Below are 14,023 nucleotides of genomic sequence, written 5' to 3' on the forward strand. Positions count from 1 at the left end.
ACCCCAGTTCAGACACAGCTATATGAAAATCTGTCTTGACCATGTGCCACATGGGAACAGTCCGGCCCGAACTGCCAATTCATGTCTTCCCTGGACTGGAAACAAGCATCCTGGGACCGGTTTCCGAGTAACACTCCTCATCAGCCAGGCTAGCTTGAATCCAGTGGCAAAGTGAGCAAGGCCTGGCAGTTCGGGCTGTACTGTTCCCATTGCGCGCAGTGTCAAGACTGATTTGCATATGGCTGGGAGAGGATCTGGTCCGTCGGCTAGACTGCCGACTTTGGTGCTGGATACGAGGGTTCGAGCCTCGGGGTCGCATCCACATCCTGTGATTCTGGGCAAATCACTTAATCTCCCCGTGCCTGAATATGTAATGTAAATACGGTGCTCATGTACAGCGCTCCAATACCTTCGGGTCGAGTTTGCGCTATGTAAAAGATGCAAAAAAATAAATAAAAATTGGAATGGCATGGGGAGCAAGAAAACAATGGATTTAGGCCCATATCTCTGTACTGGGGTGAATGTATGACATTGTTCAGCATTCGGTTCATCAATTGTTGTTTTTGCCTCCTACTAAAGACCACAAAGCTAATACATAACTGTAGTCTCAAGTGCTACCTATTACACCTTTCACACCACATGTAATATCTAGTACAGACCCCAATAAATGTGCATTTTAACAATAATCTGTTATCTTTAATATGTACACCAATTACATTTCCATATTTTGTGACTAATTTTGCTTTCATCTTGTCCTAGTTGAGTGGACGTTCTGCCAACTAGATTATTCCATTTATAGAAAACAAATATCCTTTATTCTATACTTTTTTTGCTTTCGGCTAGCTGAAGTAGAAGATGTTTGATAGAAAATCATGTGGCTCTTTTTAAAAAAAATTATGATTTGTTGATTTTTAAGCAAGGTCATCAAGACTTTCGTCCTATTTTAGATCTTGACAGTCTTACCACCATCCCGCTGCAGCAGCGGTCCCAAGTACTCCGCCACGCTGATGTACCTTCGCCCACCATATTTAGATGCATGCTGCTTGGCTCACCATCTGTGGCGATAGAGTGTTTCCCGCTTCGGTTGCAGCACACTGCTGCCGACGCGACAGACTCCAATGCTGGTGAATAGTAATCCATCACCGTCAGGGCAGTGGGTTCCTTCTGAGCCCTGATGGTGAGCATCCATTGCAGTATGTGCTCAACAATACACCATCACTGTGGCCATTGAATGGATACTAGTAGAACACACATGACTTCCATTGACCAAATTACAACATGTGCATTCCACACTATAGAACACACCTCTTTTCAGACAAGATCCTCTGCCGTTCCACGGCACCACAACATTTGCTACCAGACTCTTTGGCAGTTAAGTAAGGGTATTTTGCTCCTTTTCCCCGTTTCTTACCCTTTATCTTTTTTGATTTATGTTTTTTATTTCTTCATATTCCTTTGCACAATGCCAGACCACAACAATCCCTGTTTTACTGAAGGAAAATTGTCAGTCAGTGTGAATGAAATCCTAACAGTAAATCCATGATTGTTTGGAGCCCAAGTCCAAAATACACCCCTATCATTGAAAAGGCAAATGTGGATCAGCATAGTAGACAGAGTAAATGCAGTAGCAAACAACCTCTGCACACAGGAGAAAATTAGAAAGAGGTGGAACAACCTTCATGGGACAGTGCATTCCCTGGCCTTCAAATGTCACCAGGAGGCCAACAAGACTGGTGGTGGTTCTCCCAGGCCCCCAATACAACTCATGCCCTGGGCGGGGAAGGTCTTACAGGTCTTACATACTGAAGGTGTGATAGCAATATGTGGTGGAGTGTAGTCTAGAAAATGATATCTTACAAAGTCTCACTAGACCTCAATGTCCTGTTTGTTCCCAACTCAGCTGTTGCCAATGTGTTCTGCATATAATTTCATAATATAGAATCCTCAAAGTATCAGTATCAGATAATTTGGATTGTGTGTGTGAATGAATTGTGTTGAATCTAAGATTAGAGATGCCATTCACCATTACATCAAAAGACACACAATTGATGGACAGAATGCAGAACAAATCAAAACATTCATCCCCAGTCAAGAGATCTTGGTTAAATCTATCATTCTTTTGCTCACCATGCCACCCCAGGTTAGACCTGGCCGTATGCAAATCAGTCTTGACCCTGTGCCTTATGGTAACAGTCCAGCCCGAACTGCCAAGCCAGGTCCTCCCTGGACCTGAATCTAGCATCCTAGGACCGGTTTCGGGGTTTCACCCCTCTTCAGCCAGGATAGCTTGATTCCAATGGCACAGGGAGCCCAGGACCCACGTCTTGGCATACCTGGTGCACTTAGGGCGAGAAAGCAAAAGACACACAATTGATGGACGGAATGCAGAACAAATCAAAATATTCACCCCCAGTCAAGAGATCTTGGTTAAATCTATCATTCTTTTGCTCACCATGCCACCCTCAGGTTAGACCTGGCCATAGGTAAATCAATCTTGACCCTGTGCCTCATGGGAACAGTCCAGCCCGAACTGCCAAGCCAGGTACTCCCTGGACCGGAATCAAGCATCCTAGGATCGGTTTTGGGGTTTCCCCCTCTTCAGCCAGGATAGCTTGATTCCAATGGCACAGTGAGCCCAGGACCCACGTCTGGGCATACCTGCTGCACTTAGGGCGAGAAAGCAAAAGACACACAATTGATGGACGGAATGCAGAACAAATCAAAACATTCACCCCCAGTCAAGAGATCTGGGTTAAATCCATCATTCTTTTGCTCACCATACCACCCTAGGTTAGACCTGGCCATAGGCAAATCAATCTTGACCCTGTGCCTCATGGGAACAGTCCAGCCAGAACTGCCAAGCCAGGTCCTCGCTGGACCGGAATCAAGAATCCTAGGACCGGTTTCGGGGTTTCACCCCTCTTCAGCCAGGATAGCTTGATTCCAAAGGCACAGTGAGCCCAGGACTCACGTCTGGGCATACCTGGCACACTTAGGGTGAGAAAGCAAAAGACACACAATTGAAGGACGGAATGCAGAACAAATCAAAACATTCACCCCCAGTCAAGGGATCTGAGTTAAATCCATCATTCTTTTGTTCACCATGCCACCCCAGGTTAGACCTGGCCATAAATGATGGATTTAGGCCCAGATCTCTGTACTGGGGTGAATGTATGACATTGTTCTGCATTCTGTCCATCAACTGTTGTTTTTGCATTTGTCACCCCGAGTGTGACGGGGATGCTCAGACCTGAGTCCCGTGCTCTCCATGCCACTGGAATCAAACTATCTTGGCTGAAGAGGGGTGAAACCCCGAAACCGGTCCTAGGATACTTGGTTCCAGTCCAGGAAAAACCTGGCTTGGCAGTTCGGGCTGGACTGTTACCACGAGGCACAGGGACAAGACTGATTAGCATATGACTGGGTTCAAACTGGAATGGCATTGTGAGCAAAAAAACGATGTATTTAGGGCCAGATCTCTGTACTGGGGTGAATGTATGACATTGTTCTGCATTCTGTCCATCAACTGTTGTTTTTGCATTTGTCACCCCGAGTGGGACGGGTATGCTCAGACGTGAGTCCGTGCTCTCCTTGCCACTGGAATCAAGCTATCCTGGCTGAAGAGGGATGAAACCCCAAAACCGATTCTAGGATGCTTGGTTCCAGTCCAGGGAGAACCTGGCTTGGCAGTTCGGGCTGGACTGTTCCCGTGAGGCACAGGGTCAAGACTGATTTGCAGATGGCTGGGTTCAAACTGGAATGGAAGGGTGAGCAACAAAACGATGGATTTAGACCCAGATCTCTGTACTGGGTGAATGTATAAAATACAAATAGTGAACTGGTGGTCATAAAAATGAGAAAATGAATACAAAGAACAGAAAAATAGAAGAGTGCTATAAACTGTTCTGAGTGTGGTAAAGAGAAATAGAACAATGTACTCTTGATGCGGATTCCCATCAACTGCCAAGGGAGGCCAGTGTCATCACTTGGTAATCCTTCCTTCCTGTCACTACTCCGTATAGCCAAGAGGCCAGTGTAGTAGGCAAGATCAGAGCAGAGTACAAGTTCCAAGAAGAAATCGACCAAGAGTGGCCATATGTATTTCTGTTGACAGGTGTTTATGCAGTGCAAGTGAAAAAACTATTAAAAAGGGAGTTGGACAGGGAAAACTATGTTTATTGGATATCTCTGTTCCAATCCAGTTAAAAAGAAGAATCGTAGCGGCAACTTTTAGCAAATAGGTTGCATCATATAGGGGTCAACTAGTTTCGGCCAGTTGGGACTATTTTCCCGGCTTTCTTCAGGACCAATACATAATTGCTACTGCAAGTGAAAAACAAAAAGTGGAAACAATGACAAGTTGTTAAGTGATACAACCTGGTACCTATCGACCTCACAGGCAAGTAGGGTGTATTTCACTCCTGTTGGAAGAAAATAAAATACAGACGGTAGGTAATGTTCTATTTCAGTATACCTTAGTGCATGCGAATTTAAAGATAGGTTGTCAAAGCTGGTTACAACCAAAATGTCATTATATGAGACTGAGCATAACAACTCACCTGACTTGTGTGAGCGTCAGACCTCACCTCACCCGGTAACAACTCAGGTAATTGAGACCCCGCCCTGTAAGTGTGAATCAAATTAGGGCGGATTATTCAACAAACTGAAGGAAAGTGTTGAAAATACAAGAAAAGCGATTAAAAACATATTGTCCAGCGCGAGTCCAGTAGGAATAAAACATAAGCAGACTGCTTTGTATGCTACTACAGTGTGGAGATGCAGATTCTCACATAAATGGAGCACCGGTGAAAATGGCGCCTTTATACAGCAGTACCCTAGGTGAGTTACAAACAATTAGTACTGTGGCATTGTGTTACGGTAACCATAACGCCATGTTATGGTGCCGGGGACAGTCTAAAAACGAGTCAAAGGCTAGTCGGTCAAGGTGAAGCTAGACAAAAGGGACTCGTGAGATATTAAGGTGTATCTCTAGTGGTGGAAAAAACAGACAATTGTGGTTTCTCGCGATGTCTCTCGCGTAAGTAAGTGAAAACCCCGTAAGCGTGGCTGATGGATCGCTAGGGGTGAACAGTATGAGAGTCAAGTCTCCAGCAGGTCATGATCAAAAGGCGAGACGGTCTGTTATGATTTAACGCGATGTCTCTCGCGTATGTTAGTTAAACCCCGTGGGCGTAGCTTAAGGTTCGCTAGGGGTGGGTAATTAAGCCGTAGGGATTACGGAGTCACACATCGAGTAGGACCTAATCAAAAGCGTGCCAGATGTAGACGCGCATAACGACTCACCTCTCCGTCGGTGCCTCGGTCCTTCCTGTGTTTGTGGGAGGTACCGAGGCAACGTTCTCACGGGAGTTTAAGGACGTGAATAGGTCATGTGACACTCCACGTTGAGCGCTATGAATTAACTCAGGGGAGTGGCAAATGAAGGACTACAAGATGACATCACTAAATGCGGAAGTCGTAGTCCAGTTGGAGAAACATGAATATGTCGGTAAAAGTAAAGGACAGATATTATGTGCGCATCGTTATCAGATAAAGTAGATGTAGCGATGCGTTTTCAAGTCACGATGAAAGTCTCTAAAATATCTGTGTTGTGTAAACCTGATAGATAGTCTAGTCGCTGGATACAGTGTGTAACTAGATATCACTAACGGGGCAGTGTTTACAGAGAATGACTCTTTATAAAAGAGTCCACGGAATGGAGTCATTCAGGCCTTTTGTATCGCTTTGGAGTTTAAAAACCCAGCGTTGCTCTTTAGTGAACAAGTATTTGGCTTTATCACTCTGATGGGACTGTATGAATGGTTTTTCCAAAACAGTCCAAGTGAAATCACCTGCCTGGTGGTTCAGATCCAGGAAATGTCTGGTGAGTCTAGTGTTGTCCTTCTTGCACCTGAAGGTACTTTTGTGTTCTAGCATCCTAGTTTTAACCTTGCGTGTCGTCATACCGACATATTGCAGATGGCATGGACATTGTATCAAGTAAATAAGGTTATCACTATTGCAGTTGGTGTAGTTCTTCTGTATCCAAGGCCTGGTTAAGCCAAGATCCAGCGTTTTAGTGTGTTTGGTTTGTGGGCATACTGTGCAGTTACCGCACGGGAAATGACCCTGGACAGGTGGGAGGTTCCAAAGGGTGCCTACTCTCCTGGGTTCCTGTTCTCTCGTGCGTGTATGTACTAGTCTGTCCCTCAGGTTGGATCCCCGTTTAAAGGCAAAGAGTGGAAGTGGGATCTTCGTGTTCGTGGTGTTTAAAAAGCGCCAGTTTCTCCGGATGCATTTCTGTATACCATTGGACAGAGTACTGAAGGTGTTAACAAATGTAAGGCGCCCTGATGGAGGTTTTTCTGTCTTGTTCTCTAGCAGAGCCTCTCGGTGGTTGTTGAGAGCTCGTTTGCGGGCATTCTTTACCAGTCTCTTGGGGTAGAGTCTAGCTGAAAGTTGATCCGTGAGGGCATTGGCATGGTGATTGTACAGATCGACGGATGAACAATTACGTCGCACGCGTAAGAATTGTCCGTATGGTAGATTGTCGCGCAATGCCTTGGGATGCTGACTATCATAGCGAAGCAGCGAATTGCGAGCCATTGGTTTACGGTAAAGCTCGCTACCCAGTCCAGTACTGGTTGAGAAAATGGACAGGTCGAGAAACGCTATCGTGGTAGGATGCATCTCTAGTGTGAACTTCAAAAATGCATTCTGTGTGTTGAGCCACTCTTGGAATTGTTTAACCGATTCTTGATTACCCCGCCAAATCACGAGGATATCGTCGATATACCTCTTCCAGAGTCTAATAGACTCATGGAAGGGGTTGGCTTCGTTGAGGACGTGGTTCTGCTCGAATTTGTGCATGTAAAGATTCGCTAGAGATGGAGCAAAAATACTCCCCATGCTCGTACCTGATACCTGTAAAAAGATCTTGTCCTCAAATTTGAAGAAATTTTCTTTCATAGCCAGACGTGCTAGGTCCATGATGAAGTTGACCGGAGTGATAGAATTAAGTTCTGTTTCTCTCAAGATGGAGGCAATTGTATCCAAAGTTTCATCTTGTGGTATCGAGGTGTAGAGTGATTCCACATCGAATGAAACAAGTAGATCTAAACGGGGATTGAAATCTACAGTTGGAAGCAGACGTAGGACATCCTTGGTGTCCTGGAGGTAAGTAGGCATGAGACGTACCAGTGGTCTCAGGAAGAAATCTACAAAAGTAGAGAGGGGTTCAAGCAGGGAGCCAATGCCCGAAATGATTGGTCTTCCGGGCGGTGGTCGCTGCAACTTATGGATCTTTGGAAGTATATAAAAATATGGCATGACCGGATGAGAGGTCTGCAGAAATTCCTTTTCTTGGGATGTGATCCATCCTTCATTGAAGCCTTCCTCTACTTTGTTCGCTATGATCCTACTGATTCTTTCGGTGGGATCTTCCTTCAGTAATCGGTAAAACCTGTTGTCATCAAGTTGTCTCAAACACTCAGTGCGATAAACTGTAGTGTCTAAAATCACTATGGCACCGCCTTTATCAGCTGGTTTTATAGTGATTTCTCTGTCCTCTGTAAGTGAATGGAGTGCCAGCTGTTCATTTCTGGGTAGGTTGCTATAGCAACCTCTGTTGTTTTGACAGAGGATATTAATTTCTTCAAGAACTGCTCTTTCAAAAGCAAGGACTTGAGGTGGAATCGCATGTGTTGGCGGATTGAAAGTTGAGCGTTTTTTCAGGCCTGTGTTGATGTTCTCTGTGGAGGGCTCATTAACTTCTTTATTTTTGAAAAAATGATGAAGGCGAACCTTCCTAAAGAACTTAGCTAGTTCGCATTGAACCTGGAAGTTGTCGCCTGTGGACGTTGCCACGAAACCAAGCCCTTTATTCAGAACTGTAATTTCAGCCTGTGTGAGAGTCTTGGTACTCAAGTTCTCAATCAAGTCTCCTGTTGGTTCTGTTCGGGTGTTGAAAGGTTCTGTTTGGCCCTGCTCCGGGTGTTCATTTGGGGGGCAGTTGGGGTCTTTTGATCGTTCCAGTGAACTTGAGCTTGTCGATTTCTCCTCCTGCCTCTTGATCTGCCTGGGCCTACCCCTAAAAAAGACTGGTTGTTAAAGTCTTGGGGGTACATCTGGAAGGGCGCATTGGGTGCTTGGAATTGTTGTGGGGGAAAACCCCATGGGGTCGGTGGCCACCACTGTTGGAATTGTGGCATCGGGTACCCTCTCCAAGGGCGTCTCATCCCTCTACCTCTGAATTGTTGTTTGTTAGGTAGCGGTGTGTCTGTCTCACTCAAATCATCCTCAGAACTACTTCCTGAGTAGGTAGACCCATACCTTTTGCCTTTTTTATTAAATTCAACAGGTGTATAACCCTCACTAGTGTAGGGGTAAACCACTTCCAGTTTGAATTTGGCCAAGTCTTTTTTAAACTTCTCAATCTTTGAAAGAAGGATGCCTTCTTTGAAGTCTTTGTTAGATTTGTTAGCTTCGTCCTGTTGTTTCTTAAACAATGTGCTTGTGATAGTTGTTTTGATTTGTGCCTCATTAATTTGAATTTCAACCAGGATGGCATCCGCTGCACGCTTGGCCGTGCTGATTATAAGAATCAACCAATCGCGCGTGCAGCGCCATGCTATCAGTGACCAGTCTTTTAGAAATTTCTTATCTTGAAGAAATAACCGAGGGACATTGGTCACGATCAAACCTGGGGGGGCGCAGTTACTGCGTAGATATTCTGCCATGATGGCACCATGGATGACAGTGCGTGAATGGGATTTCTTAAGGATCAGAATCTTGTCCCAATCTTCTATATTAGGTGTGCTTGTAGAGGCAGCAAAATTACCTAGAATGCTAGGTGTGTTATCCAAAATAGACTGATAGTATGAGTCATCGTATGTGAGTCCACTAAATTCTGCCATGTCGAGGATAGGACAGAGACATAAAGTGTAGCAACTATTCTAGTGGAAGAGTTATTCAGACTGGTACACGGCTTGGACAAATGGAAGACCGCTTGATGAGGTATATCACCGCAAAGTTGATATTGCATTAAAAGAAGACCCGCAGCCAGCAGCTGCTCAAGAACATCAATATAAATCCCCCAAAGGGGATGAAAGGGTCTAAGGGAAGAATTTAATGACCAACACAACAGTTCAAATCCCCTATCCTTACATACAAAATACAAATAGTGAACTGGTGGTCATAAAAATGAGAAAATGAATACAAAGAACAGAAAAATAGAAGAGTGCTATAAACTGTTCTGAGTGTGGTAAAGAGAAATAGAACAATGTACTCTTGATGCGGATTCCCATCAACTGCCAAGGGAGGCCAGTGTCATCATAGCGCTCAACGTGGAGTGTCACATGACCTATTCACGTCCTTAAACTCCCGTGAGAACGTTGCCTCGGTACCTCCCACAAACACAGGAAGGACCGAGGCACCGACGGAGAGGTGAGTCGTTATGCGCGTCTACATCTGGCACGCTTTTGATTAGGTCCTACTCGATGTGTGACTCCGTAATCCCTACGGCTTAATTACCCACCCCTAGCGAACCTTAAGCTACGCCCACGGGGTTTAACTAACATACGCGAGAGACATCGCGTTAAATCATAACAGACCGTCTCGCCTTTTGATCATGACCTGCTGGAGACTTGACTCTCATACTGTTCACCCCTAGCGATCCATCAGCCACGCTTACGGGGTTTTCACTTACTTACGCGAGAGACATCGCGAGAAACCACAATTGTCTGTTTTTTCCACCACTAGAGATACACCTTAATATCTCACGAGTCCCTTTTGTCTAGCTTCACCTTGACCGACTAGCCTTTGACTCGTTTTTAGACTGTCCCCGGCACCATAACATGGCGTTATGGTTACCGTAACACAATGCCACAGTACTAATTGTTTGTAACTCACCTAGGGTACTGCTGTATAAAGGCGCCATTTTCACCGGTGCTCCATTTATGTGAGAATCTGCATCTCCACACTGTAGTAGCATACAAAGCAGTCTGCTTATGTTTTATTCCTACTGGACTCGCGCTGGACAATATGTTTTTAATCGCTTTTCTTGTATTTTCAACACTTTCCTTCAGTTTGTTGAATAATCCGCCCTAATTTGATTCACACTTACAGGGCGGGGTCTCAATTACCTGAGTTGTTACCGGGTGAGGTGAGGTCTGACGCTCACACAAGTCAGGTGAGTTGTTATGCTCAGTCTCATATAATGACATTTTGGTTGTAACCAGCTTTGACAACCTATCTTTAAATTCGCATGCACTAAGGTATACTGAAATAGAACATTACCTACCGTCTGTATTTTATTTTCTTCCAACAGGAGTGAAATACACCCTACTTGCCTGTGAGGTCGATAGGTACCAGGTTGTATCACTTAACAACTTGTCATTGTTTCCACTTTTTGTTTTTCACTTGCAGTAGCAATTATGTATTGGTCCTGAAGAAAGCCGGGAAAATAGTCCCAACTGGCCGAAACTAGTTGACCCCTATATGATGCAACCTATTTGCTAAAAGTTGCCGCTACGATTCTTCTTTTTAACTGGATTGGAACAGAGATATCCAATAAACATAGTTTTCCCTGTCCAACTCCCTTTTTAATAGTTTTTTCACTTGCACTGCATAAACACCTGTCAACAGAAATACATATGGCCACTCTTGGTCGATTTCTTCTTGGAACTTGTACTCTGCTCTGATCTTGCCTACTACACTGGCCTCTTGGCTATACGGAGTAGTGACAGGAAGGAAGGATTACCAAGTGATGACACTGGCCTCCCTTGGCAGTTGATGGGAATCCGCATCAAGAGTACATTGTTCTATTTCTCTTTACCACACTCAGAACAGTTTATAGCACTCTTCTATTTTTCTGTTCTTTGTATTCATTTTCTCATTTTTATGACCACCAGTTCACTATTTGTATTTTGTATGTAAGGATAGGGGATTTGAACTGTTGTGTTGGTCATTAAACTCTTCCCTTAGACCCTTTCATCCCCTTTGGGGGATTTATATTGATGTACTGGGTGAATGTATGACATTGTTCTGCATTCTGTCCATCAACTGTTGTTTTTGCATTATTCACCATTACATGTCACATAAGGGTATAGTGCCTATAAGTGTTACAATACCAAATAACGCAGTACTCATATGTGTGTCATATTGTAAGTGTCTGCCTCATTTCAACTGCGTATTTTCCACCGTTAAGTTCCACTCACCATTTTGCAATGTTGGGAAGTTGTCTTTGAAATTACTACAACTATCATGATGCCTTGTTTCTGTTTTTGGCAAAAGAATATTGCTATTTCATATTGTTCGTTCTCTAGTGTCTAACATGTTCCTACATATGGAATGTGTCATGTAGTGATCAATCCCTATTTAATGAAAATTGCTTGCACAGTTTGCTGAAGGTTGTCCTGTTCTTCTCAACGAAATAAATTGATGTCATGAGTTTCACAAATAAAACTGTGATGACCCAAAAATTGTAAGGTATGAGAACTACTATGCTGCAATTCAGTGGGAATTGCTAAAATTGTCTCTGCACTGTTTACATGATGACTGATGCCAAACATCTATCCATGTTGGGTAAAGTCTGTTTCGAAGTCAGCTAGGCCTTTGAATTATCAATTGCACATTTCACCTCTCCACTGTGTTGGGTTTGAGGACTGGGAGATGGTAGGTATACTTAAGTTTGACTTCATAAACATTTCATGGCATCTTATTACATTATTATTTGAGGTTGTACAGTTTGAAATTTCAAAAGGTCAGGGTAATGTGTTCGATACCGCTGAAATCTATAATCATAATAATATCTACCTTTTTCGTCTGGGTATTTACATTGTTTATCTCAAAACATTTGGATGTATAATACACACTTTTGCTAATAAAAATGCTCAATAGGTCTAACTCCAGACCACATGGCCAGGAATCTGCCCCTGAAGAGACCTCCACTACAGCCCAGAATCAAGCCTTCAGAGATGACAACAGTCCTGGTACTCTGGATGTTAATGAGGATCCTGGTCCATTTTTGCCAGCATGGGTAGACGGCTCCAGTGAGTTTCACTGGGCCCACACATACACATTCCACCTCAGAAGTAATACCTCTGCTAACTGAAACCTCCACTTCCTGTGTTCCTACCACTATAACACTGATCAGGTGCACCCCAGTCCTGGGTCATGTTGAGACCACCGTACCACCTGCTCCAGCTCACCCAGGAACCAGTTGCATGAGGCACACAGGGTAGTGGTGGTAGGGGTCGTGGGAAGGATACTGTGGGCCAGCATAGTGAATCCACTGGGGTCACTCTCACCTAGGCCACCATCGACCCTTTCATCAGTCCCAAGACCTGATGGGCAGGTACTCACTGAGCTCTGGGAGATTAAGCTGTTGCACCGGGAGATCAATAATCAGAGAGAACCTCACAACTCCAATGTGGGCTCAGTGACTGGGGTCCTGGAGGACATTTACACCCATATGTACAGAGATTTCCCAGCACCATCTACTCTTCCTGTGGTCCTGTCCTGTTGCATCGACATTGAGTAGCCCATCAATGGAACTTGCGATGCAAAGTTCGACACCGGGAATGCGGCTTGCTGTCAGAGCAATGGGTCGGTTCTGAATAGCAGCGAGACTGCGATGCGGAGTCCGTCGTCGTGGTCAAGGCTGTCATTGAGAGATGCAAGGGCCTATGCAGAGGATGCATCACGCAGCTGTAGTTCTGAAGGGGATGCAGGCTGCAGCAGTGAGGCAAGTCCTTGCGACTAGGATGCGCCACTCAGCAGAAAAGATGCGTTGGATCAGCTGGATCCACAGTGGCTGGCAATCACCTTAGGCCTACTTCCAAGGGTCCAGGACTGGGGTGGCACAACTTGGCAGGGTAAACCCACAGATAGCAGAGTCTAAGTGCATATGTATGGTTGCTGGAAGCCTGTTATGTCCCTGAGGCTTCAGATCAGGATGTCAACCAACTAGCCCGTGGAGTCACACTTGGTTCTGGGTTCAAGAGATGCAGGTCCAGTCCTTCTTACCCAGACAAGAGGCCAGCAGGTAGCATGTCAGAGCAGCAAATCAGGAGCCAAGCAAAGTGGCAGTGTTTCAGCAGCACAGCAGTCTTTCTTTCTGGCAGAGTATCCACAGGTCCAGAAGTGTACTGAAGAGTTAGTGTCTCCTTTTAATGCCCTGGTGCCCTGGTTTTGGAAGGTGGGAGAAATGTCTAGACAGTGTCTTTGAAGTTATTGAATTCCCTACCTCCTCTGCTATGTCTCCAAGCTGGCTGAAGTGACGATGCAATGTTATTAGGCTCTTTGTTTGGAGACAGGACACAGTCTATGCAGGTGTAAGTGAGGCTGGCCCCAGCTCCTCCCTCCCATCCTGCCAGTGATGGCCCACTCAGTCACACTAAAGCTCCTATTGTGTGTGGCTGTCTAGATGGAATACACAAAGCCAACTGCCAATTACACCCGGTCATTGGACCAGAGACAGAATGCAGGCAATAAATGGCTAAGGCAAGAAAAAGTCCACTTTATAAAAGAGGCATTTTCTGAATTGTAATTTAATTTTCACCTTAAAATATGATTTTAAATAGGATTCCAGAGACACCAAACATGAACGAGATATCTCTTCCCATTTGAAAATTACACTTATAAAATGTAATGAACTTAAACTGGAAATCCCCAAAGACTTCGGAAATTCACAACTCTTCAGTTGCCTCTGAGCTGTTGATCAGTGTATGACATGGAGCCATATCAAACTGAATGCTTCCAATAAGGAAATATTCACATGTGGCGATTGATTGGAAACATTATGAGCCACTCTGTGTCTGATGATCTGGGCCTACCTACTCAAGTATCTAAGGATGTAAGAAGCCTTGTAATTTCCATGGACTCTGAGTTATTAATGAATGCCCAAGTGACAAATTAGCAGGATCAATCTACATCACCATGACAACTCTGTGACGCATCTTCCCCCACCTGGAATTTTCACACAAGGTCCAGGATGCTATATCTCTTGTACTGTCTAAACATT

Source organism: Triturus cristatus, chromosome 2_2 (genome assembly GCF_964204655.1).
Source record: "Triturus cristatus chromosome 2_2, aTriCri1.1, whole genome shotgun sequence".
NCBI lineage: Eukaryota > Metazoa > Chordata > Amphibia > Caudata > Salamandridae > Triturus > Triturus cristatus.